General features: G+C 41.3%; 1 protein-coding gene across 4 annotated transcripts in view; it reads left to right on the forward strand.

The window, feature by feature from the left end:
• The window catches only part of pif1 (PIF1 5'-to-3' DNA helicase homolog (S. cerevisiae)), a 146,156-nt gene that overhangs the window by 73,162 nt on the left and 48,166 nt on the right, over positions 1 to 24,828 (forward strand). The window contains exons 1-2 of one of the 4 annotated variants that reach the window (XM_061919842.1): positions 11,532 to 11,777; positions 13,104 to 13,261. The exons of 2 other annotated variants lie outside the window; for them this stretch is intronic. The gene's annotated coding sequence lies outside the window, so the exon portion shown is untranslated. Of the gene's footprint in view, positions 1 to 11,531; positions 11,778 to 13,103; positions 13,262 to 24,828 lie in introns of those variants that run through there. One more of the 4 variants, XM_061919841.1, reaches the window with a different exon arrangement.

A 24,828-nucleotide genomic window follows, 5' to 3' on the forward strand; every position in this document is an offset into this window, starting at 1 on the left:
GTGTCAACATACACTTTTGCAATTACTAATTTAATGCAAAAAAAAAAAAATCTACCCAGACCAGTAATGGGCTTATATTAATGTGCCGCTCGTTAAAGGGTAGAAACGGCATCAGTCCGATTTCTTCGTTAAAGTAACAGGCATGTTATTAATTGCATTTCCCTCCCACAGATACAGTGCACCAGTCGAGTGCACAGAAATAGTCAGGATGATAAACCCACTTCCTAATTGGAACGCATAATTAAAAGTATTTTGTCAGTTCGGAAGAGCCCAGTCCAGTCCATAGTGGATCTAACATAATAGTGAGAGTCTAGTCCATAGTGGATCTAACATAATAGTGGGAGTCTAGTCCATAGTGGATCTAACATAATAGTGAGAGTCCAGTCCATAGTGGATCTAACATAATAGTGAGAGTCCATTCCATAGTGGATCTAACATAATATTGTGAAAGTCCAGTCCATAGTGGATCTAACATAATAGTGAGAGTCTAGTCCATAGTGGATCTAACATAATAGTGGGAGTCTAGTCCATAGTGGATCTAACATAATAGTGAGAGTCCAGTCCATAGTGGATCTAACATAATATTGTGAAAGTCCAGTCCATAGTGGATCTAACATAATAGTGAGAGTCCATTCCATAGTGGATCTAACATAATATTGTGAAAGTCCAGTCCATAGTGGATCTAACATAATAGTGAGAGTCCAGTCCATAGTGGATCTAACATAATAGTGAAAGTCCAGTCCATTGTGGATCTAACATGATAGTGAAAGTCCAGTCCATAGTGGATCTAACATAATAGTGAGAGTCCAGTCCATAGTGGATCTAACATATTAGTGAGAGTCAAGTCCATAGTGGATCTAATATAATGGTGAGAGTCCAGTCCATAGTGGATCCAACATATTAGTGAGAGTCCAGTCCATAGTGGATCTAACATAATAGTGAGAGTCCAGTCCACAGTGGATCTAACATAATAGTGAGAGTCCAGTCCATAGTGGGTCTAACATAATAGTGAGAGTCCAGTCCATAGTGGATCTAACATATTAGTGAGAGTCCAGTCCATACTGAATCTAACATAATAGTGTGAGTCCAGTTCATAGTGGATCTAACATAATAGTGAGAGTCCAGTCCATAGTGGATCTAACATATTAGTGAGAGTCCAGTCCATAGTGGATCTAACATAATAGTGAGTCCAGTCCATAGTGGATCTAACATAATAGTGATAGTCCAGTCCATAGTGGATCTAACATAATATTGAGAGTCCAGTCCATAGTGGATCTGACATAATAGTGAGAGTCCAGTCCATAGTGGACCTGACATAATATTGAGAGTCCAGTCCATAGTGGATCTGACATAATAGTGAGAGTCCAGTCCATAGTGGATCTAACATAATAGTGAGAGTCCAGTCCATAGTGGATCTAACATAATAGTGAGAGTCCAGTCCATAGTGGATCTAACATAATAGTGAGTCCAGTCCATAGTGGATCTAACATAATAGTGAGAGTCCAGTCCATAGTGAATCCGACATAATAGTGAAAGTCCAGTCCATAGGGGATCTGACATAATAGTGAGAGTCCAGTCCATAGTGGATCCAACATAATAGTGATAGTCCAGTTAGGGCTGGGTTATATGGACATATCAAAACAACACTAAATTAAAGTGCACTTTTTGTACAGAACACCACTACAATAGTTTAAAACAAAAAAAGTGCACTTTTGTGCATGATGTCACACAAGATATTTCAATAACTGTCAAATAAAAATGAGCTGCATCAAATAGTTTATGTCCTTCACTATGTGGTAGGTTCCTGCAGACATTATCTCCTTTTGTTGTTGACAATTTTTTTCATACGGTATTGATGTGGAAATGTTTGCCTCGGCATTTTGATGGTGTGTGGCACTGAATGGAGATGTTGACTCGCGGAGTAAGCACTCTTCATTCTCTAGCAGGTGACTTTTCAAATGATGCTACGTATTAGCAGTAATGCTACTTTTGTAGCAACACTTTTGGCCTACATTTGACTGCAGTATTGCAGTTCCTCTGCCGCACTTTTGTGACGAAACGAGAGCTGAGCCAGAAGGCAAAGCTCTTGGTCTACCGAGCTATCTACATTCCTACTCTCTCACCTACGGTCATGAAATGTGGGTCATGACCGAAAGAGTAAGATCGCGGACACAAGCGGATGAAATGAGTTTTTCTCAGAAGGGTGGCTGGCATCTCCCTTAGAGATAGGGTGAGAAGTTCAGTCACCCGAGAGAGACTCGGAGTAGAACCGCTGTTACTTCGCTTGGAAAGGAGCCAGCTTAGGTGAAGTGAAGTGAATTATATTTATATAGCGCTTTTCTCTAGTGACTCAAAGCGCTTTACATAGTGAAACCCAATATCTAAGTTACATTTAAACCAGTGTGGGTGGCACTGGGAGCAGGTGGGTAAAGTGTCTTGCCCAAGAACACAACGGCAGTGACTAGGATGGCGGAAGCGGGAATCGAACCTGCAACCCTCAAGTTGCTGGCACGGCCACTCTACCAATCGAGCTATATATAGGTGGTTCGGGCATCTCGTGCGGATGCCTCACGAGCGTCTCCCTTGGGGGTCCTTGTTGCACGTCCCACTGGGAGGAGACCAGGTGGCAGGCCAAGGACCAGATGGGGGGATTACGTCTCTTCTCCGGCCTGGGAACGCTTCGGGATCCCCCAGGAGGAAGTTGCTAATGTTGCTCTGGAGAGGGAAGTCTGGGGGTCTCTGCCACCCGATTCCGGATAAGCGGTTGAAGATGGATGGATGTTCGACATTTTCCCGCTTGAAGCCAAACCACCGCAGACGATGGACCCCCTGCTGTTTTTCTTCGGAATTACTTCTTCCTTCATTCGCACTTTCTTTCTCTCGCCTGAGGGATTGAAGGTCTGTATTATCATCGCTTACGTGCATACTTGCCAACCTTGAGACCTCCGATTTCGGGAGGTAGGGGTTTGGGGGGCGTGGTCAGGGGTGGGGCGGAGGCGTGGTTTGGGGCCGTGGTTAATAGGAGAGTATATTTACAGCCAATATTTTTATATTGGCTGTAATTAATATATATATTAACATATATATATACTTGTATGAAATACTTAACTTTCAGTGAATTCTAGCTATATATTTTTTTTATTATATATATAAATAAAAGAAATAGTTGAATTTCAGACGGCACCTATCAAATACACAGTAATAAAAACATAGTTGTTTTACTAACTGTACTGTGCTTGCTGGGTACTAAAAAAACAACAACACTTACCTTTCACTATTTGAGTAATGTCACTTCCGAGTTTCCAGAAGATGGCGCCAGTATGTGCTTTGCCCTGCCGTCTCTCGCTGTCAGCTCTGTGTCGGGCCCCACCTGGATTAGCTGCGCCCTTGGACGTGCTGGCCCCCCGCCAGGTTCGGTCTTTTGAATGCAAGATCTTTGACAAACAAAACGTTTATCCTGAAAGATTTCTACACTTCCCGCGGGCAGTGGACTTGACATCCTCTGTGTGACGGAAACATGGCTGAGAGCCGGTGAGTCCGCCCCTCTTAATGAACTTCTGCCTCCAGAGTGGCTCGTACTTTAATTCTCCGCGGTCGTCTGGTCGAAAAGGAGGAGGATTAGCAGTCGTTTTTAAAAATGACTTTAAATGCCGTCAGATCCACCTGCAATCCTCCTTTTCAAGCTTCGAACTGTGCATGTTTGAGTTGGAGGGGGCGTGGCCTCCAGCTCCAGCTGAATTTCGGGAGGTTTTCGGGGGAGGCGCTGAATTTCGGGAGTCTCCCGGAAAATCCGTTAGGGTTGGCAAGTATGCTTACGTGCAGCTAACGTTGCCCATGCCGCTACCTCTCTGTTCCGCGAGGGCGTATACGTATGTGACGTATGTAAGAAGGTGCGCTTGTTTTATGTCTCTGTGAGAAGGAGAGACAAGAAAGAGTGAGAAGAGCCTGTAGTGCAGGGGGTCACCAACGCGGTGCCCGCGGGCACCAGGTAGCCCGTAAGGACCAGATGAGTCGCCCGCTGGCCTGTTCTAAAAATAGCTCAAATAGCAGCACTTACCAGTGAGCTGTCTCAATTTTTTTAATTTTATTTATTCAGTAGCGAGCTGGTCTCGCTTTGCTCGACATTTTTAATTCTAAGAGAGACAAAACTCAAATAGAATTTGAAAATCCAAGAAAATATTTTAAAGACTTGGTCTTCACTTGTTAAAATAAATTCATTTATTTTTTTACTTTGCTTCTTATAACTTTCAGAAAGACAATTTTAGAGAAAAAATACAACCTTAAAAATTATTTTAGGATTTTTAAACACATATACCTTTTTACCTTTTAAATTCCTTCCTCTTCTTTCCTGACTATTTAAATCAATGTTCAAGTAAATTGATTTTTTTATTGTAAAGAATAATAAAAACATTTTAATTTTATCTTTCATTTTAGCTTCTGTTTTTTCGACGAAGAATATTTGTGAAATATTTTTTCAAACTTATTATGATTAAAATTCCAAACAATTATTCTGGCAAATCTAAAAAATCTGTAAAATCAAATTTAAATCTTACAGTATTTCCTTGAATTGCCGCCGGGGCGCTAATTAATTTAAAACCTCTTCTCACTCCGGAACTTACCAAAGGTATGTAGTAAAAATTTGAGTGTGATGTAAGCTTGGACCTTAAATCCTACTGAATAGCTCTTAATCTTCTTCCCTTTATGCGATTTCAAATTACCGGTATTGAAATCAGCCTCCTCCATTTTGAAAATGATGACAGGGGAAGTGTCACTTGTGACATCACGAGTTTGACCAGGCGGTAATACTAAGCATGGGCTAATTATTTTGGGAAGCGAGTTTGACCCGGCAGTAATTCAAGGCAGGCGCATACTATATGCCCTGCGGCAATTCAAGGAAATACGGTATTTCATAGTCTTTTGAATTTCTTTTTATAATTTTTGTTCTGGAAACTCTAGAAGAGATAATGATTTGTCTTTGTTAGAAATATGGCTTGGTCCAAATTGTTATATATTCTAACAAAGTGCAGATTGGATTTTAACCTATTTAAAACATGTCATTAAAAATATATATTTATTGTGAGAAATCATTAAGTTGATCAGTGTTTCCACAAAGATAAATATCATTAATTATTAATAATAAAATAGAGTTAAAGGTAAATTGAGCAAATTGGCTATTTCTTGCAATTTATTTAAAGGCCTACTAAAACCCACTACTACCGACCACACAGTCTGATAGTTTATACATCAATGATGAAATATCAACATTGCAACACATGCCAATACGGCCGGTTTAGTTTACTAAATTGCAATTTTAAATTTCCTGCGGAAGTATCATGCTAAAACGCGTATAATGACGCGTGACGTCGCGAATTGTAGAGGACATCTTGTTCCAGCACCGTTCCCAGCTATAAGTCATCTCTTTTCATAGCATAATTCCACAGTATTCTGGACTTCTGTGTTGCTGAATCTTTTGCAATTTGTTCAATGAATAATGGAGACGTCGAAGAAGAAAGCTGTAAGTAGGAAGCAGTGTATCGCGGCCGCCTTTAGCAACACAAACACAGCCGGTGTTTCCTTGTTTACATTCCCGGAAGATGACGGTGAAGCTTTACTATGGAACAGAGCGGTCAAGCGAACACGGTTGGATTGGACCAAACACACAAAGTACAGTGTATTTTGCAGCGATCATTTCGAAAGATCGTGTTTCGAAGAGGGTCCCTTGCGAAGGGCAGAGATGGGCATCGCCACCACCCGTCGACTGGTGCTGAAGAAAGGTGCGGGTCCGACCTTCAGTTTGTACAGGTACTGTCACGGTTTGGTGCAACACGTTTGACGAGGAACCCAAGGATGCAGACAAACAAAAGGTGAGTAGAACAGTCTCTTTACTCTCAATTATGTACTCACAACTAAGGGTGCTCCACAAAGGAGAGAACTAATGGCGACGAAGCAAAAAGGTAAACTCAAAATGGCTTTGTGACAAAACAACAAAAAGCTATGTAATAATAATGACTAAACTGAGGCTGGAGTCGCAAGATGTGCAACCACTTGGCTAGGAAGCAGGCTGGATGGCACCAGGAACAATCAGGACTACACTAGGAACAATCACGGCAATTGTCAGACAGGGAGCCAAGGAGTGGAATGGCCAAGTGCCATCCAGCTGTCAAGGTGCAGCTTAAATATCCTCCAAGAAGATGGGAAGCAGCTGTGCGCGTCTCGCAACTCCGCCCACAAGAGGAAGACCGGAACTCTAGCGGAGAGAGGACTGGAGTGAGGTTCAAAGGTCAACAGCACCAACAGAGGAAAAACCGAATACAAACCACAAGATGGCAGCAGGTGGTGACAGGTACGACCATATAATCTCACTACAGCACTAGTAACACAATAAGCAGATAAGGGATTTTCCAGAATTATTGTAGTAAATTTGTCTAACAACATCTGAATCGGGCTTCACGGTGGAAGAGGGGTTTGTGCGTCTGCCTCACAATACGAAGGTCCTGCAGTTCTGGGTTCAAATCCAGGCCCGGGATCTTTCTGTGTGGAGTTTGCATGTTCTCCCCGTGAATGCGTGGGTTCCCTCCGGGTACTCCGGCTTCCTCCCACTTCCAAAGACATGCACCTGGGGATAGGTTGATTGGCAACACTAAATTGGCCCTAGTGTGTGAATGTGAGTGTGAATGTTGTCTGTCTATCTGTGTTGGCCCTGCGATGAGGTGGCGACTTGTCCAGGGTGTACCCCGCCTTCCGCCCGATTGTAGCTGAGATAGGCGCCAGCGCCCCCCGTGACCCCAAAAGGGAATAAGCGGTAGAAAATGGATGGATGGATGGAACATCTGAATCGCTCCCACTGAATAGTCTTTTTTTTTTTTCTAGTCCTTCACTCTCACTTTCCTCATCCACAAATCTTTCATCCTTGCTCAAATTAATGGGCAAATCATTGCTTTCTCGGTCTGAATCGCTTTCGCTGCTGAATGTTCAGATGTGAGGCGCTTCACCACCCGTGACATCACGCGCACATCGTCTGCTATTTCCGGTACAGGCAAGGCTTTTTTATTAGCGACCAAAAGTTGTGAACTTTATAGTCGATGTTCTCTACTAAATCCTTTCAGCAAAAATATGGCAATATCGCGAAATGATCAAGTATGACTCATAGAATGGACCTGCTATCCCCGTTTAAATAAGAACATCTCATTTCAGTAGGCCTTTAAGTGTGTATCAATCTGGTAGCCCTTCACATTAATCAGTATCCAAGAAGTAGCTCTTGGGTTCAAAAAGGTTGATGACCCCCGCTGTAGTGTATTACCCGCAGCTAAAAGCAACTGAGTGAGAACGTATACTCCAATATCACCATATAGTCATATATGGCAAACCCGCCATATATCGTGTATATCGATATATCGCCCGGCCCTATGACTCCATCACTAAAATAATTCACCTTTATTGTGCAAAATGTTTTAAAAGTGTGCCGTACGTCCTTCCATTGATCATCCGTGCAAAATGTTTGGACACCCCTGATTTAATTGCCGCATCAATCCGTTTATTGAGCGGACATCGGCGCGTGTTTAGAGAGCCTGCACCTTTCCAAGTCCACACACCTGCAAGAAGTGCTTGTTGGAGTGTAAACTTGTTCAAGTCCACCTCACTGCGTCTTCTTCTCCCACCCTCGTTGTCTCAAGGCTTTCTCCCTCCGCCAACACCGTTAGAAAGCCTCAATAACGTCTGACTCATAGCCCGAGTGTGCACAGGAGACTCAGCGCTGTTGCGAAGATCCTTGATTCTTTGTTTCTTTGTCAGAGAGTAAACTGAGCTGAGAAACATGTGACACATCCACTACGTTGCAGGCTATATGTGTGCACCTTCGCAAAGTTAGCCACTGCAAACTCTTTTTTACAGTTTTTATGAGGGATGTGCTGATCATTCTAGCAGCGATTCTTGTGAAAAGGTACAAATATATAACTAAGCTCTCCATTAAATGTAACTAAACTACAGGTTACTCTCCATTAAATGTAACAAAGTTACAAGTTACTCTCCATTAAATATAACAAAGCTACAAATTACTCTCCATTAAATGTAACTAAGCTACAAGTTACTCTCCATTAAATGTAACTAAGCTACAAGTTACTCTCCATTAAATGTAGCTAAGCTACAAGTTACTCTCCATTAAATGTAACTAAGCTACAAGTCACTCTATATTAAATGTAACTAAGCTACAAGTTACTCTCCCTTAAATGTAACTAAGCTAGAAATTACTCTCCATTAAATGTAGCGAAACTACAGGTTACTCTCCATTAAATGTAACTAAGCTATAAGTTATTCTCCATTAAATGTAACTAAGCTACAAGTTACTCTCCATTAAATATAACAAAGCTACAAGTTACTCTCAAATAAATGTAACTAAGCCACAAGTTACTCTCCATTAAATGTAACTAAGCTAAAAGGTACTCTCCATTAAATGTAACTAAGCTACAAGGTACTCTCAAATAAATGTAACTAAGCTGCAAGTTACTATCCATTAAATGTAGCTAAGCTACAAGTTACTCTCCATTAAATGTAGCTAAGCTACAAGTTACTCTCCATTAAATGTAACTAAGCTAAAAGGTACTCTCCATTAAATGTAACTAAGCTACAAGGTACCCTCAAATAAATGTAACTAAGCTGCAAGTTACTATCCATTAAATGTAGCTAAGCTACAAGTTACTCTCTATTAAATGTAACTAAGCTAAAAGGTACTCTCCATTAAATGTAACTAAGCTACAAGGTACTCTCCATTAAATGTAACTAAGCTACAAGTTACTCTCCATTAAAAGTAACTAAGCACAAGTTATTCTCCCTTAAATGTAACTAAGCTAGAAATTACTCTCCATTAAATGTAGTGAAACTACAGGTTACTCTCCATTAAATGTAACTAAGCTACAAGTTACTGTCCATTAAATGTAACTAAGCTACAAGTTACTCTCCATTAAATGTAACTAAGCTACAAGGTACTCTCCATTAAATGTAACTAAGCTACAAGTTACTCTCCATTAAATGTAATTAAGCTACAACTTACTCTCCATTAAATGTAACTAAGCTACAAGGTACTCTCCATTAAATGTAACTAAGCTACAAGTCACTCTATATTAAATAAAACTAAGCTACAAGTTACTTTCCATTAAATGTAACTAAGCTACAAGTTACTCTCCATTAAATGTAAATAAGCTACAAGTCACTATACATTAAATGTAACTAAGCTACAAGTTACTTTCCATTAAACATAGCTAAGTTACAAGTTACTCTCCATTAAATGTAACTAAGCTACAAGTTACTCCCCATTAAATGTAACTAAGCTACAAGTTACTCTCCATTAAATGTAACTAAGTTACAAGTTACTTTCCATTAAATGTAGCTAAGCTCCAAGTTACTATCCATTAAATGTAGCTAAGCTACAAGTTACTCTCCATTAAATGTAACTAAGCTACAAGTTACTCTCTATTAAATGTAACTAAGGTACAAGTCACTCTACATTAAATGTAATTAAGCTACAACTTACCCTCCATTAAATGTAACTAAGCTACAAGTTACTCTCCGTTAAATGTAACTACACTACATGGTACTCTCCAGTAAAGGTAACTAAGCTACAAGTTACGCTCCATTAGTTAGTGGTTTTCTGAAGTGTGCCTGAGCCCATGTGATGATATCCATTACACACCAATGTCGCGTCTTGATGCAGTACCGCCTGAGGGATGGAAGGTCCGTAATATCATCGCTTACGTGCAGTGATTTCTCCAGATTATCCGAACCTTTTGATGATATTACGGACCGTAGATGGTGAAATCCCTAAATTCCTTGCAATAGCTGGTTGAGAAATGTTGTTCTTAAACTGTTCGACAATTTGCTCAGGTTCACAAAGTGGAGACCCTCCCCCCATCCTTGTTTGTGAACGACTGAACATTTCATGGAAGCTGCTTTTATACCCAATCATGGCACCCACCTGTTCCTGTGGGATGTTCGAAATAAGTGTTTGATGAGCATTCCTCAACTTTCTCAGTCTTTTTTGCCACTTGTGCCAGCTTCTTTCGAGGCATCAAATTCCAAATGAGCTGATATTTGCAATAAATAGCGACATTTTCTCGTTTGAACGTTAAATATCTTGTCTTTGCAGTCTATTCAATTGAATATAAGTTGAAAAGGATTTGCAAATCTTTGTATTCGGTTTTTATTCAACAACTTCACTGGGTTTGGGGTTTTGTACATGCGAACCTTCATTAGATCAGGCCTTTTACGTTTAGGGCCACACGATGACGTTTTCAATTTTCAAAAACTAGTATGTACAGACATACCCAGGATGTCTCTGTCCATTGCTGCATTCATCTTTCCCTCTACTAGCCACCTAAAAAAAATTAAACCCTGGTTAAATTCAAATACCAAAATGGGGGCCACCAACCAAATCTTATTTCGGGCTGCAAAAAGGTATCTCAAGATGAGTCATGCAACCTTTTATTACACTTCAGAAACTACCAGCTGATATTTCTGACGACATGCCACCATCTTCCGGGTGCTATTTTCAAAACTGCGCACAAATGGCACCGATGAGGCAAATATGCAAATCCCAGACTTCAGTCATGCGATGCCTGTTTGGAAACGCTCCTATCATTCTTCTTGGGGGGGGGGGGGGGTTTAGCAGAGACATTTGCATTTTAATGACAGATATTAGATAGGAGGGGGTGTAAAAGCCACAATAAGTTTATGTGACTGGTTTTTAGTATATTTTAGCATATATTGAGGTAAAGAGACCTGAATATTCCCCGTTTTCTCCATCTGATATTAGTCCCACGCTAAAAGGGACAAGCGGTAGAAAATGGATGGATGAATTGCGTGTGTCAGTATGTGTGCCGGGTGACTCATTTGCAGGCGACCGCAAACAGAAGACCTTGAGATCTGTAGTGTAAGGCGAGCTTCATGTTATATTTGCACGAACTGCATCCAGACAGTGTTCACAGCTCTTCAAAATGGAATACATTCAATTTTATCCTCAAAATTCTACGCACAATACCCCTCAATAACCAAAAGTGTTGAAAGAGGATCAAAAATACAAAAAAAGGAGCCGCAAAAATTTAAAAGCCTACTGAAATGAGATGTTCTTATTCAAACGGGGATAGCAGGTCCATTCTATGTGTCATACTTGATCATTTCGCGATATTGCCATATTTTTGCTGAAAGGATTTAGTAGAGAACATCCACGATAAAGTTGGCAACTTTCGGTCGCTAATAAAAAAGCCTTGCATGTACCGGAAGTAGCAGACGATGTGCGCGTGACGTCACGGGTTGTGGAGCTCCTCACGTCCTCACATTGTTTACAATCATGGCCACCTGCAGCGAGAGCGATTCGGGCCGAGAAAGCGACGATTTCCCCATTAATTTGAGCGAGGATGAAAGATCCGTGGATAAGGAAAGTGAGAGTGAAGGACTAGAAAAAGGAAAAAAAAGACGAGGGCAGTGGGAGCGATTCAGATGTTATTGGAAACATTTACTAGGATAATTCTGCTTATTGTGTTACTAGTGTTTTAGTGAGATTATATAGTCGTACCTGAAAGTCGGAGTGGTGTGGCCACGGGTGTGGTGACCGCCAGTGTCTCCGAGGGAAGCCACGTTTCTCGACGAGGCAAGGCAGCCGGGCTGAGATTTTTTTTTTCTTCCCCTCCACGTAGTAAGCATCCGACGGTCGGTGGCGGCCGGTGGGAGGAGGCAAGAGAGTCCACAGCTGCAGGAGGAACGACGCAAACTCTCCGTTCATGTCTACGGTAAGAGCCGAATGTAAACAAGGAAACACCGGCTGTGTTTGTGTTGATAAAGGCAGCCGCAATACACCGCTTCCCACCTACATCTTTCTTCATTGTAGTCTCCATTACTAATTGAACAAATTGCAAAAGATTCAGCAACACAGATGTCCAGAATACTGTGGAATTATGAGATTAAAGTAGACTACTTATAGCTAGGATCTGGCTGTTATTAAGATGTTATTAGAAACATTTACTAGAATAATTCTGCAAAATCCCTTATCTGCTTATCGTGTTACTTGTGTTTTAGTGAGATTATATAGTCATACCTGAAAGTCGGAGGGGTGTGGTGACCGCCCGTGTCTCTGAGGGAAGCCACGTTTCTCGACGAGGCGAAGCGAAGGCAGCCGTTGGGGCCGGGCTGAGATTTTTTTTTCCCTTTTCCTCCACGGAGAGAGTCAGCAGCTGCCTCTTTGACAGGTGCACAAGGAACAACTCAAGCTCTCCGCTCATGTCTACTGTAAGAGCCGACTTATTACCACCATTTTCTTACCGAAACCTGCCGGTTGACATGTGGTTGGGAACCATGTTCGCTTGACCGCTCTGTTCCATAGTAATCTTTCGGGAATGTAAACAAGGAAACACCGGCTGTGTTTGTGTTGTTAAAAGCAGCTGCAATACATCGCTTCCCACCTACATCTTTCTTCTTTGATGTCTCCATTATTAATTGAACAAATTGCAAAAGATTCAGCAACACAGACGTCCAGAATACTGTGTAATTATGCGATTAATGCAGACGACTTATGGCTGGGATCGGGGCTGGAACAAAATGTCCGCTACGATCCGTCACGTCACGCGCACGCGTCATCATACGTGTCATCATACCGCGACATTTTCAACAGGATACTTCGCGGGAAATTTAAAATTGCAATTTCGTAAACTAAAAAGGCTGTATTGGCATGTGTTGCTACGTTAATATTTCATCATTGATATATAAACTATCAGACTGCGTGGTCCGTAGTAGTGGCTTTCAGTAGGCCTTTAAAAGTTATTATGAAGGCAACATGTGATGTAAGTGTCTATGTTAGCGATATAGTATTTAAATTTGTATTCTACACATTTTTTCCAACATTGGAAATCATTAGTAAAATGGAGTGTGTAAGTGTCTCCCCTCCGGGGTCCTCGGCCCACCAAGCACTGACATGAGAGCCTGGATGAGGTTCACAATGTAGTTTTCTTTTGCAGTAAACTGTCTTGCTTTTCAGCAATTGTCTTGTGTCTGTCTGTCTCTCTCTCGCTCTTGCTCCAACTCCAACACCTCTCTCCTCCCCGGCTGCTGCCTTTTAACAGAGCGAAAGGTGATTAGATGATCAGGCCCAGGTGGGCCATCTACTCACCCTTCGCTGAGCTCGAAGCCAGTCCTGGCACACCCCTGTTTCGCTGCAGGACCGCAGGCCACGCCCCCACTCCACATGGACTTTTGAGCTAACTCCTGGAAATGACCAAAGGTATAGATGTGTGTGTGTCCGAGTTAAAGGAAACGGCAGGCTGTCTTCTTTTAATGTATTTATTACAATCTTTGGAAAGCTAGGTATGTTTGCTGTGGTCTGGAACAACATGGCACACAAACAACTGTCTGAAATGCAGCCAATATTACATACAGATATTGTGTCATGAGACATGCAAAGATAGATTCAATACACAGAGGATAAAAGTAAAGGATTTTAATGAGCTCAAATATAGCAACAAATGAGGCATAATGATGCAATATGTACAGGCTATTTGTGCATTCACGCACAGCATAAAACATTTGGTGGACAAAATGAGACGAAGGAGTGGCATAAAACACGTGTTTCTGTGGCAGAGTCGGAGAAAGGTGTACATGTAAACAAACTGCGATGAGTTCAAGGATCGCTGAAATTATTAGGAGAAAACGGCACTTGCCAAATACTCCCATCAGTGAAGCATGTGTGACATAAAGAGTGGGATTTCTAACAATTAGGAAGGTTTGTGTCATGTTTGTCCTCCTGCGGGAAATATATTAAAACAAAAATAAAAAATGTTCTTCCTCTTTTTCTATTTTCACACATCTCTGAAAGAGGTCGAGGGAGCCACTAGGGCGGCGGTATAGAGCTGCATGTGGCTCTTTTGCTGCATTCATCTTTCCCTCTACCCTGACTAGTCTCCCAGTTACTTTTCATCCAGGATGTCTCCGTACATTGCTGGATTCATATTTCCCTCTATCCTAACTAGTCTCCCAGTTAGTTTTCATCCAGGATGTCTCCATATGTTGCTGCATTCATCTTTCCCTCTATCCTGACTAGTCTCCCAGCTAGTTTTCATCCAGGATGTCTCCGTACATTGCCGCATTCATCTTTCCCTCTATCCTGACTAGTCTCCCAGCTAGTTTCCATCCAGGATGTCTCTGTACATTGCTGCATTCATCTTTCCCTCTATCCTAACTAGTCTCCCAGTTAGTTTTCATCCAGGATGTCTCCATACGTTGCTGCATTCATCTTTCCCTCTATCCTGACTAGTCTCCCAGTTAGTTTTAATCCAGGATGTCTCCGTACATTGCTGCATTTATCTTTCCCTTTATCCTGACTATTCTCTCAGTTAGTTTTCATGCAGGATGTCTCTGAAAATTGCTGCATTTGTCTTTACCTCTATCCATACTAGACTCAGAGTTAGTTTTCATCCAGGATGTCTCTGTACATTGCTGTATTCATATTTCCCTCTCTCCTGACTAGTCTCCCAGTTAGTTTTCATCCGGGATGTCTCCGTACTTTGCTGCATTCATCTTTCCCTCTATCCTGACTAGTCTCCCAGTTAGTTTTCATCCAGGATGTCTCCGTACATTGCTGCATTCATCTTTCCCTCCATCCTGACTAGTCTCCCAGCTAGTTTCCATCCAGGATGTCTCTCTATATTGCTGTGTTCATCTTGCCCTCTATCCTGACTATTCTCTCAGTTAGTTTTCATGCAGGATGTCTCGGCACATTGCTGCATTTATCTTTCCCTTTATCCTGACTAGTCTCCCAGTTAGTTTTCATCCAGGATGTCTCCGTACATTGCTGCATTCATCTTTCCCTCTATCCTGACTAGTCTCCCAGTTAGTATTCATCCAGGATGTTTCTGTACTTTGCTGGATTAATCTTTCCTTCGAACCTGACTAGATTTCCAGTTAGTTTTCATGCAGGATGTCTCAGCACATTGCTGCATTTATCTTTCCCTCTATTCTGACTATTCTCTCAGTTAGTTTTCATGCAGGATGTCTCTGTACATTGCTGCATTCATCATTCCCTCTATCCTGACTAGTCTCCCAGTTAGTTTTCATCCAGGATGTCTCTGTACATTGCTGTATTCATATTTCCTTCTCTCCTGACTAGTCTCCCAGTTATTTTTCATCCAGGATGTCCCCGTACATTGCTGCATTCATCTTTCTCTCTATCCTGACTAGTTTCCCAGTTAGTTTTCATCCAGGATGTCTCTGTACATTGCTACATTCATCTTTCCCTCTATCCTGACTAGTCTCCCAGTTAGTTTTCATGCAGGATGTCTCCGTACATTGCTGCATTCATCTTTTCCTCTATCCTGACTATTCTCCCAGTTAGTTTATATCCAGGATATCTCTGTACATTGCTGCGTTCATATTTCCCTCTATCCTGACTAGTCTCCCAGTTACTTTTCATCCAGGATGGCTCTGTATATTGCTGTGTTCATCTTACTCGAGTCAGGGAGGTGACCAAGACCATGGTCACTCTGTGAGAACTACAGCATTCCTCTGTGGAGAGAGGAGAACCTTCCAGAAGAACAATCCACCAATCACTGGCCAGACAGAAGCCATTTCTTAATCAAAAGTTTGCCTAAAAGCGCCTGAAAGACTCTCAGACCACGAGAAACTAAATTCTCTTGTCTGATGAGACAAATATTGAAGTCTTTGGCGTGAATGCCAGGCGTCATGTTTGGAGGAAACCAGGCACCGCTCACCACCAGGCCAGGACCATCCCTACAGTGAAGCATGGTGGTGGCAGCATCATGCTGCGGGGATGCTTTTCAGCGGCAGGAACGAGAAGACAAGTCAGGATAGAGGGAAAGATGAATGCGGCAATGTACAGAGACATCCTGGAAGAAAACCAACGCTTCCCATCCAACCTGATGGCGCTTGGGATGTGTGGCATAGAGGATTGGGTGTAAGTGTCCAAAGACAGGTGTGCCAAGCTTGTGGCATCTTATTGAGAAAAATAAGTAAGTATCGAGGAAATCCTGCGAATACTTATGTACATTTGATTTTTGAGTCTTTAATGATTTTGCAAAAAAAAAATCGCATTGTGTTGTGTGTGGAATTTTGAGGACACAAAGGAATTCATTCCATGTTGGAATAAGGCTGGCAACATAACAAATATATGTATACTAGAGATGCGCGGGTTGCGGTCTCATCCGCGGAGTCCGCGGGTAAACCGCAGGTCGGGCGGGTGACATGACAAAAAAATAGATTTTAATTAGATTCGGGCGGGTGGCGGTTTAACCATCCGGAAATATTGGATATCCATGGTTCTGAGATCGGTATCCTTTGCCATTCAAAGAGCCATTTAAGACCCGTGTCATAAAGCGAAGAAGACAATAGGAGATGCTATTATTCTCTTGAATGACTGCCGGTAGTCACCCAGATAATAAGTATTAGGGCGTGCTATGAAGCCATTGGCTTTGTCGCCTACTACAACATGTACGATCTGCTTGTCAGTCCAGCATCATGTTGTGTGTGGCTTCCGCGGCAACACGCACACGACTGCAAGGCATACTGGGTGACACAGAGTACACTAATGGTTGTGATATAAACAATTTTAACACTCTTAGTAATATGCGCCACGCTGTGAAGCCACACCAAACAAGATTGACAAACACATTTCGGGAGAACATCCTCCCAGTAACACAACAGAAACGCAACACAACAAATACCCAGAATCCTTTTCTATCCATGACACTTCCTGACTATTTTATACACCCCGCTAGCAGCAAAGCTGCTCTGTGAGTGGTAAGGATGGCCGACCTCTGATGTATTTCAGCGGGCGGGTGGCGGGCGGTTGCGGTTCTGATAATATGTTGGTTCGGGTGGACGGCGGGTGGATGACGACTTTGGTGATGCGGTTGCGGATGATATAATTGCTTATCCGCGCATCTCTAATGTATACACTACCCAGGTGCACTGTGAACTTGTCCTTTACAAATGATGGCTCTACTTGACATTTTCTCCGGCATTTTCTTTGAATGTTTACCTCTCCACATGAAAGTGATCTACTGTGTCTGCTCCTTTTAGCCGTATAGACACTTCTAGTTCAAGAGACGCGGGTAATTAGCCACCGGATTGGAAGGCGGTTGTGCACTTTCAGGCTGTGCTGCAGTGTGTTACTTGTCACTGCCAGTGTGTGTGTGTGCGTGTGTATGTGTGTGCGTGTGTGTGTGTTCTTGTATTTCTACCCTTCTTGAGACACCGAAAAGGAAAAATATCATCCATATGAGGACCGGTTGTCATGTCTTGTGAACATGTTCTGTTTAGTTAGTTTTTGACTCCATTAGTTCCTGTTTTTGCGCACCTCATGGTTTGTTTTAGTTTCCAAGACAACTCCTTAGTTTCACCTGCCTCATTTGTTTGAACTCACCCATCTGTCGTTAATCATGTCACTATTTAAGCCTGTCATTTTCTGTTGGTCATTCTGGTGTCATCACTCTTGTTTTGGCTCTGTCCATGCAGTAGTTCGTACTGGTGTTCATTGTTCATGCTGCCTTGCTCATGTCACAGTAAGTGTTTGTTTTATGTCCATAGTTTATGATTAAGTATAAGTTTTGTTCCCTGCGTTAAGTTGTGTGCCTCCACTGTGAGTGCCTTTTGTTTGTAGCTTTTGAGTTAAGATTAAAATCATGTATTCACCTTCCTTCGCATTCCGGGAAAACAAACCCCACCACAGTCCACGTTTTGACACCGGTGAACAAGCTGGGACATAAATCATGGTCCCAATACGGAAAACCATTGCATGTAATAGGGAATGTCTCAAAATGAGGGTGGTTCCAAAAAGGAGGGATTTTTCAAATTGACCGTGGGTCTGTTTTAAAAGTGCTCCCTCGCTGGTCAACATATGAAATAACAAGTGTGTGTAAGAAATTGAAATGCGTCCCCATTGGCCAAACAAATTAATTAAAAGAAATACATAAATATGTATATAGAAACATACTGTAATATCTTGAAGTAAATAATGAAGATTAAAAAACAATTAAAAACATTTTTTTTTACAAACTTATTTTAATTTTCCTAAGGGAACTCTCCGGAATGAATCTAAGTACTATATATTTATCTATAACTTTTTTTTAAAAAACATTTAAGTAAGTCTTTATCTCGCAATGTAATGACTTTTTTCTAACAAAATTGGGAACCATCATATTCTTTCTGTTTCTGTAATATTGCAATATTTCCTCATAAAATTATACCTTTTTTATGTAAAAGTATTACTTTTAATGCAAAATGGTGTCATTTGTCATATGTGGGGCGGTATAGCTCGGTTGGTAGAGTGGCAGTGTCAGCAACTTGAGGGTTGCAGGTTCGATTCCCGCTTCCGCCATCCTAGTCACTGCCGTTGTGTCCTTGGGCAAGACACTTTACCCACCTGCTCCCAGTGCCACCCACACTGGTTTAAAAATGTAACTTAGATATTGGGTTTCACTATGTAAAGCGCTTTGAGTCGCTAGAGAAAAGCGCTATATAAATATAATTCACATATAAAGTTCTGACTTTTATCGGCATATTGCCAATTTGTTTTGTTGTTCTTGTAAAACGGCGACATTTTTTGAGTAAAATTATGACTTTTGTCATAATTTTTGCCAAGTAAAATTCCAACTCCAAAGGGAATAAGCGGTAGAAAATAGATGGATATAATATTGCCAACATTTTAAAGTTTTCTCATAAAATTCTGACATGAACCAAAATGTTACCCATCCATCCATCCATCCATCCATTTTCTACCGCTTGTCCCTTGTAAAATTGCAACCGCTATTGAGTAAATTTCCACATTTATCATAACATTGCACAAATGTTCAGTTTTTCTTGTAAAACGTTGACTTGCGTTGAGTAAAAAGACGCTGTTATCATAATACTGCCAACATTCTACAAATCCCGTTTCCATATGAGTTGGGAAATTGTGTTAGATGTAAATATAAACGGAATACAATGATTTGCAAATCCTTTTCAACCCATATTCAGTTGAATATGCTACAAAGACAACATATTTGATGATTAAACTGATTAACTATATATTTTTTTGTAAATAATAATTAATTTAGAATTTCATGGCTGCAACACGTGCCAAAGTAGTTGGGAAAGGGCATGTTCACCACTGTGTTACATCACCTTTTCTTTTAACAACACTCAATAAACGTTTGGGAACTGAGGAAACTAATTGTTGAAGCTTTGAAAGTGGAATTCTTTCCCATTCTTGTTTTATGTAGAGCTTCAGTCGTTCAACAGTCCGGGGTCTCCGCTGTCGTATTTTACGCTTCATAATGCACCACACATTTTCCATGGGAGACAGGTCTGGACTGCAGGCGGGCCAGGAAAGTACCCGCACTCTTTTTTTACGAAGCCAGGCTGTTGTAACACGTGGCTTGGCATAGTCTTGCTGAAATAAACAGGGGCGTCCATGATAACGTTGCTTGGATGACAACATATGTTGTTCCAAAACCTGTATGTACCTTTCAGCATTAATGGTGCCTTCACAGATGTGTAAGTTACTCATGCCTTGGGCACTAATGCACCCCCATACCATCACAGATGCTGGCTTTTGAATTTTGTGCCTATAACAATCCGGATGGTTATTTTCCTCTTTGTTCCGGAGGACACCACGTCCACAGTTTCCAAATATAATTTGAAATGTGGACTCATCAGAATACAGAACACTTTTCCACTTTGCATCAGTTTACTTAGATGAGCTTGGGCCCAGAAAAGCCAGCGGCGTTCTTTGGTGGTGTTGATAAATGGGTTTTGCTTTGCATAGTAGAGTTTTAACTTGAACTTACAGATGTAGCGACCAACTGTAGTTACTGACAGTGGTTTTCTGAAGTGGTCCTGAGCCCATGTGGTGATATCCTTTACACACTGATGTCGTTTTTTATGCAGTACCGCCTGAGGGATCAAAGGTCCGTAATATCATCGCTTACGTGCAGCGATTTCTCCAGATTCTCTGAACCTTTTGATGATTTTACGGACCGTAGATGGTAAAATCCCTAAATTCCTTGCAATAGCTCGTTGAGAAATGTTGTTCTAAAACTGTTCGACAATTTGCTAACAAATTGGTGACCCTCACCCCATCCTTGTTTGTGAATTACTTAGCATTTCATGGTCGCTGCTTTTATACCCAATCATGACACCCACCTGTTCCCAATTAGCCTGCACACCTGTGGGATGTTCCATATAAGTGTTTGATGAGCATTCCTCAACTTTATCAGTATTTATTGCCACCTTTCCCAACTTCTTTGTCACGTGTTGCTGGCATCAAATTTTAAAGTTAATGATTATTTGCAAAAAAAATTTTTTTTTATCAGTTTGAACATCAAATATATTGTCTTTGTAGCATATTCAACTGAATATGGGTTGAAAAGGATTTGCAAATCATTGTATTTTGTTTATATTTACATCTAACACAAATTCCCAACTCATATAGAAACAGGGTTTGTACCTTGTAAAATTCCCACTCATTTTTCCACAAGCTTTTTTATATTTGCATAGTGTGTTTGTATTATTAATGTTGTAAAAATACAAATCTTTATATATCTAGAAAGGGTGGTCCTAAAGAGGAAGGCATTTTTCAGCGGTCCCCAGAAGGTATGAAATGCAAGAATCTGTGTGTGTGTGTGTGTGTGTGTGTGTGTGTGTGTGTGTGTGTGTGTGTGTGTGTGTGTGTGTGTGTGTGCGTGTGTGTGTGTGTGTGTGGGTGGTGGGGTTGATGGTTAAGTGGAAGGTTAGGCAGATGTGCCCTTTAGTTTGACAGATAAGTAAGGTTCCTGATTCTCCCTGCAGCTCCAGTAGTGTTAAAAAAAAAAACCCCGACTACAAGATGCTGTCAGGGGCTCATGGTATTCAGCTCGTGAGTCATATTTGGGATGTGAAGTGACGCTGACAATTAGTACATAAATGCACTGTTAAGAGTGAAAGAAGAGCGGCACTAGACTGTCTACACCAGTGGTGTCAAACTCAAATACAGAGTGGGCCAAAATTTAAAACTGAACAAAGCCGTGGGCCAAGGTTGAACAAATGAACCCTTTAATAGGGACCCAAACAAGTTTTGCATTGAATATTGACCAAGCAAGGCTTATATAACTTTATAGTGACATGCAAAATCAAGTTTCAAATAATAATCATTAAAAAATATCAATAGCATATTAAATTAAATAAAAACACAAATTTAATGCCTTTTTCGGCGGAGGGTTTGAGTTGGGGCGGGGTTTGGTGGTAGCGGGGGTGTATATTGTAGCGTCCCGGAAGAGTCAGTGATGCAAGGAGTTCTGGGTATTTGTCTGTTTGTGTTTATTACATATACTGTCCATTACATTTATGTTACAGCTGTTACATATACTGTACATTACATAGGTGTTACAGTTGTTACATATACTGTACATTACATAGGTGTTACAGTTGTTACATATACTGTACATTACATAGGTGTTACAGTTGTTACATATACTGTACATTACATAGGTGTTACAGTTGTTACATATACTGTACATTACATTTATGTTACACCTGTTACATATACTGTACATTACATAGGTGTTACAGTTGTTACATATACTGTACATTACATAGATGTTACAGTTATTACATATACTCTCCATTACATTTATGTTACAGCTGTTACATATACTGTACATTACATAGGTGCTACAGTTGTTACATATACTGTACATTACATAGGTGCTACAGTTGTTACATATACTGTACATTACATAGGTGCTACAGTTGTTACATATACTGTACATTACATAGGTGTTACAGTTGTTACATATACTGTACATTACATAGATGTTACATTTCTTACATATACTGTGCATTACATACAGATTTGAATTGGTTATTGAGGTTTTTTTTTTTCTATCAAGTAGTTCAAGTCAGTCAAACAATGTTTATCGTTTATGATTTATTTATTTTTTATTTCAGGCAAATTGATGGACTTTAAATCGTTTCTGTCATAGACTAATAAACATTGTTAATAATATTAATAATGTCTTTCTATATAGCACTTTACGTTTTAAAAAACATTTCAAAATGCTCAAATTATTCTTTGTAAGGTGATCCGTATTTTTTTGTTTTTGTTTTATTTACGTTTAGGCATAGCTCGGTTGGTAGAGTGGCCGTGCCAGCAACTTGAGGGTTGCAGGTTCGAGTCCCCGCTTCCGCCATCCTAGTCACTGCCGTTGTGTCCTTGGGCAAGACACTTCACCCACCTGCTCCCAGTGCCACTCACACTGGTTTAAATGTAACTTAGATATTGGGTTTCACTATGTAAAGCGCTTTGAGTCACTAGAGAAAAGCGCTATATAAATATAATTCACAATTCACAATTATGTTGTGTTACGGTGCGGATGTTCTCCCGAAATGTGTTTGTCATTCTTGTTTGCTGTGGGTTCACAGTGTGGCGCATATTCGTAACAGTGTTAACTTTGTTTATACGGCTACCCTCAGTGTGACCTGTATGGCTGTTGACCAAGTATGCCTTGCGTATTATGTGAGTGGGCCGGCACGCTGTTTTTATGGAAGAAAAGCGGACGTGGCGACATGTAGAGAACGCCAAAAGCAGTGCTTTTACGGCCCGGCCCCAATATTATTGTCCAGGTGGAAATCGGGAGAAATTCGGGAGGGGCACTGAACTTCGGGAGTCTCCCAGGAAAATTGGGAGGGTTGACGAGTATGAGTATTAGTGGTGAATGTGGTGTTACGGCGGCGGGCCAACTCTAATGTTAATTTGATATTGCCTCAAGGGGGCGGGCAAAATTTGGCCCGCGGGCCAGAGTTTGACACCCATGGTCTACACGCTAATGATTAGAGTGGCAGAAATGAGGTGAAATATGCAAATAGTGTTCCTCCCATGCCATTATGGAATTGAAAGAGCAGCCCTCGCACTCGGCAGTAATGAAAATGTCTTCTAATGTACTAAAAGTGTTTTTTAATACAAGGCAGTGTATGTAAAATAGTGCCTGCCGGGGAACAGATTAAGTGGAGTTTTCCATTCCCAGCTTCAAAAATGCTGGGAAACAAATGACGTCTGTTTGTCTTCAATGTGAAGTGGTGTGTTGGCTTCTAGTCCCCAGTCAGTGTCATGTACTATTAGGTTGTTTACCGTATTTCCTTGAATTGCCGCCTGTCAGGGTTATTTGTTGACGTACCCCAAGATGCAGAGATGGAGTGAGAAAACATGATTTAATAAAGATACCACAACAAAATCAAACAAAATGCTACTAACACAAAGCGCGCACGAGGCGGATAACAAACTGAGGGTCTTATGCATAGAAGCTAGCAAGAAACGAAAAAGGGCCCAGCGTGGAAGCTAGCGGGTTGCAAACAGGAAAACAGAAGTCGTTACTTGTAGAGTGAAAACAAAACAGAAGCAGGGAACAAAAACAGTAAGTTACAAACAAACGAATGTAGCTTACCGCTACTGTGCAATAAAACGACACGATAGCAACGACAGGAGAGACATGTGGCAACGACAATACAAATGACGATACAATGATCCAGCAACTGACACGAGACGAAGAGGGTACAAATAGGAGCGGGCTGATTGGCAACAGGTGTGACCAGGTGCCAATCAGCCGCAGCTGAGGAGGAACACAGCACTCAGGGAACAAGATAGGAAGCTGACAAAATAAGAGCACTAGACAGGAACTAAAGACAGGAGATACTAAACACAGAGGAAACAGACAAATGCAGAGGAAAACTAAAACATAGACAAACTGTCAGGGGAAAGGCTGACATATAGTAAGCGCCTGCCTCGAATTAACTCAAACTCGCTTCGCAAAATAATTAGCGCATGCTTAGTATTACCGCAGGGTCAAACTCGTCACTGCACGAGTGACACTTCCCCTGTCATCATTTTCAAAAGGGAGGAGGCTGATTTCAGTCATTTGAAATCGCATAAAGGGAAGAAGATTAAGAGCTATTAAGTAGGATTTAAGGTCCAAGCTATTGTATACCAGTATGCTAAAAAGAACAGTAAGCAGCTATGTTTTATTAATATACCTGTGGAGAGGCGTAGCCGACGGTCCGACTTTGGGCACGCTAGATGGCGGCGAGGAGACGGCGAGCGAGCGGAGAAGAGGAGCGGAAGAGCGGACCTGGACTGAGGTTTTATTGAAAAATTAACAAAGTCAAACTGCTCAAGCCATGTCCTTCCTTGGTGGTCCTGGGAACCCGCAAGACGACGGCTTGAGACCGTCACAATACCGTAGCTGCTTCTGTCAAATATGAGTCATTAAATGACTCCCGCCTCCTGGTGGTAGAGGGCGCTAGTGATTCTTCTTGCGACTATTCGGCTGCAGAAGAAGTGAAATGAGTGACGGGATTCTGCTGGGACGGATATGACGCGGCAGGAGCTCGATGGACCTTTTAGCACATATGCTGGCTATGTAAACAACCGGGCTGAAATAAAACATGTTCCAGTCCTAAATACCCAGTGTACAATAACACTTCATGGTGGCAGCGGTGGGATAAAGAGATCACCCACGGAGCAGAACGGGAGGGGGAGTTTTCCGAGGATAATTCTGTCGTCGCCCGCACTCGAGGAGCCGACCTAACTGATAGCAGCGGTCTGATAGCAGTTTTCTAAACTGGACTTTTAATCGAAGCAGGAGGTAATAAAGAAAGATTTCCATCGAGACAAAGAGACTTTTAAAACTGAATAAAGATAAGGAAGACTTCTAAAAACAAGTTATCGATGCTTTTGATCAGAAGGAGCTGGCATGTATTTCATTTATAACTAAAGGTAAGACCATAATAACGTTGTTTTTTTAATTAAATGTGCTTTTCATGATGGTA

Source organism: Nerophis ophidion, linkage group LG14 (assembly GCF_033978795.1).
Source record: "Nerophis ophidion isolate RoL-2023_Sa linkage group LG14, RoL_Noph_v1.0, whole genome shotgun sequence".
Lineage (NCBI taxonomy): Eukaryota > Metazoa > Chordata > Actinopteri > Syngnathiformes > Syngnathidae > Nerophis > Nerophis ophidion.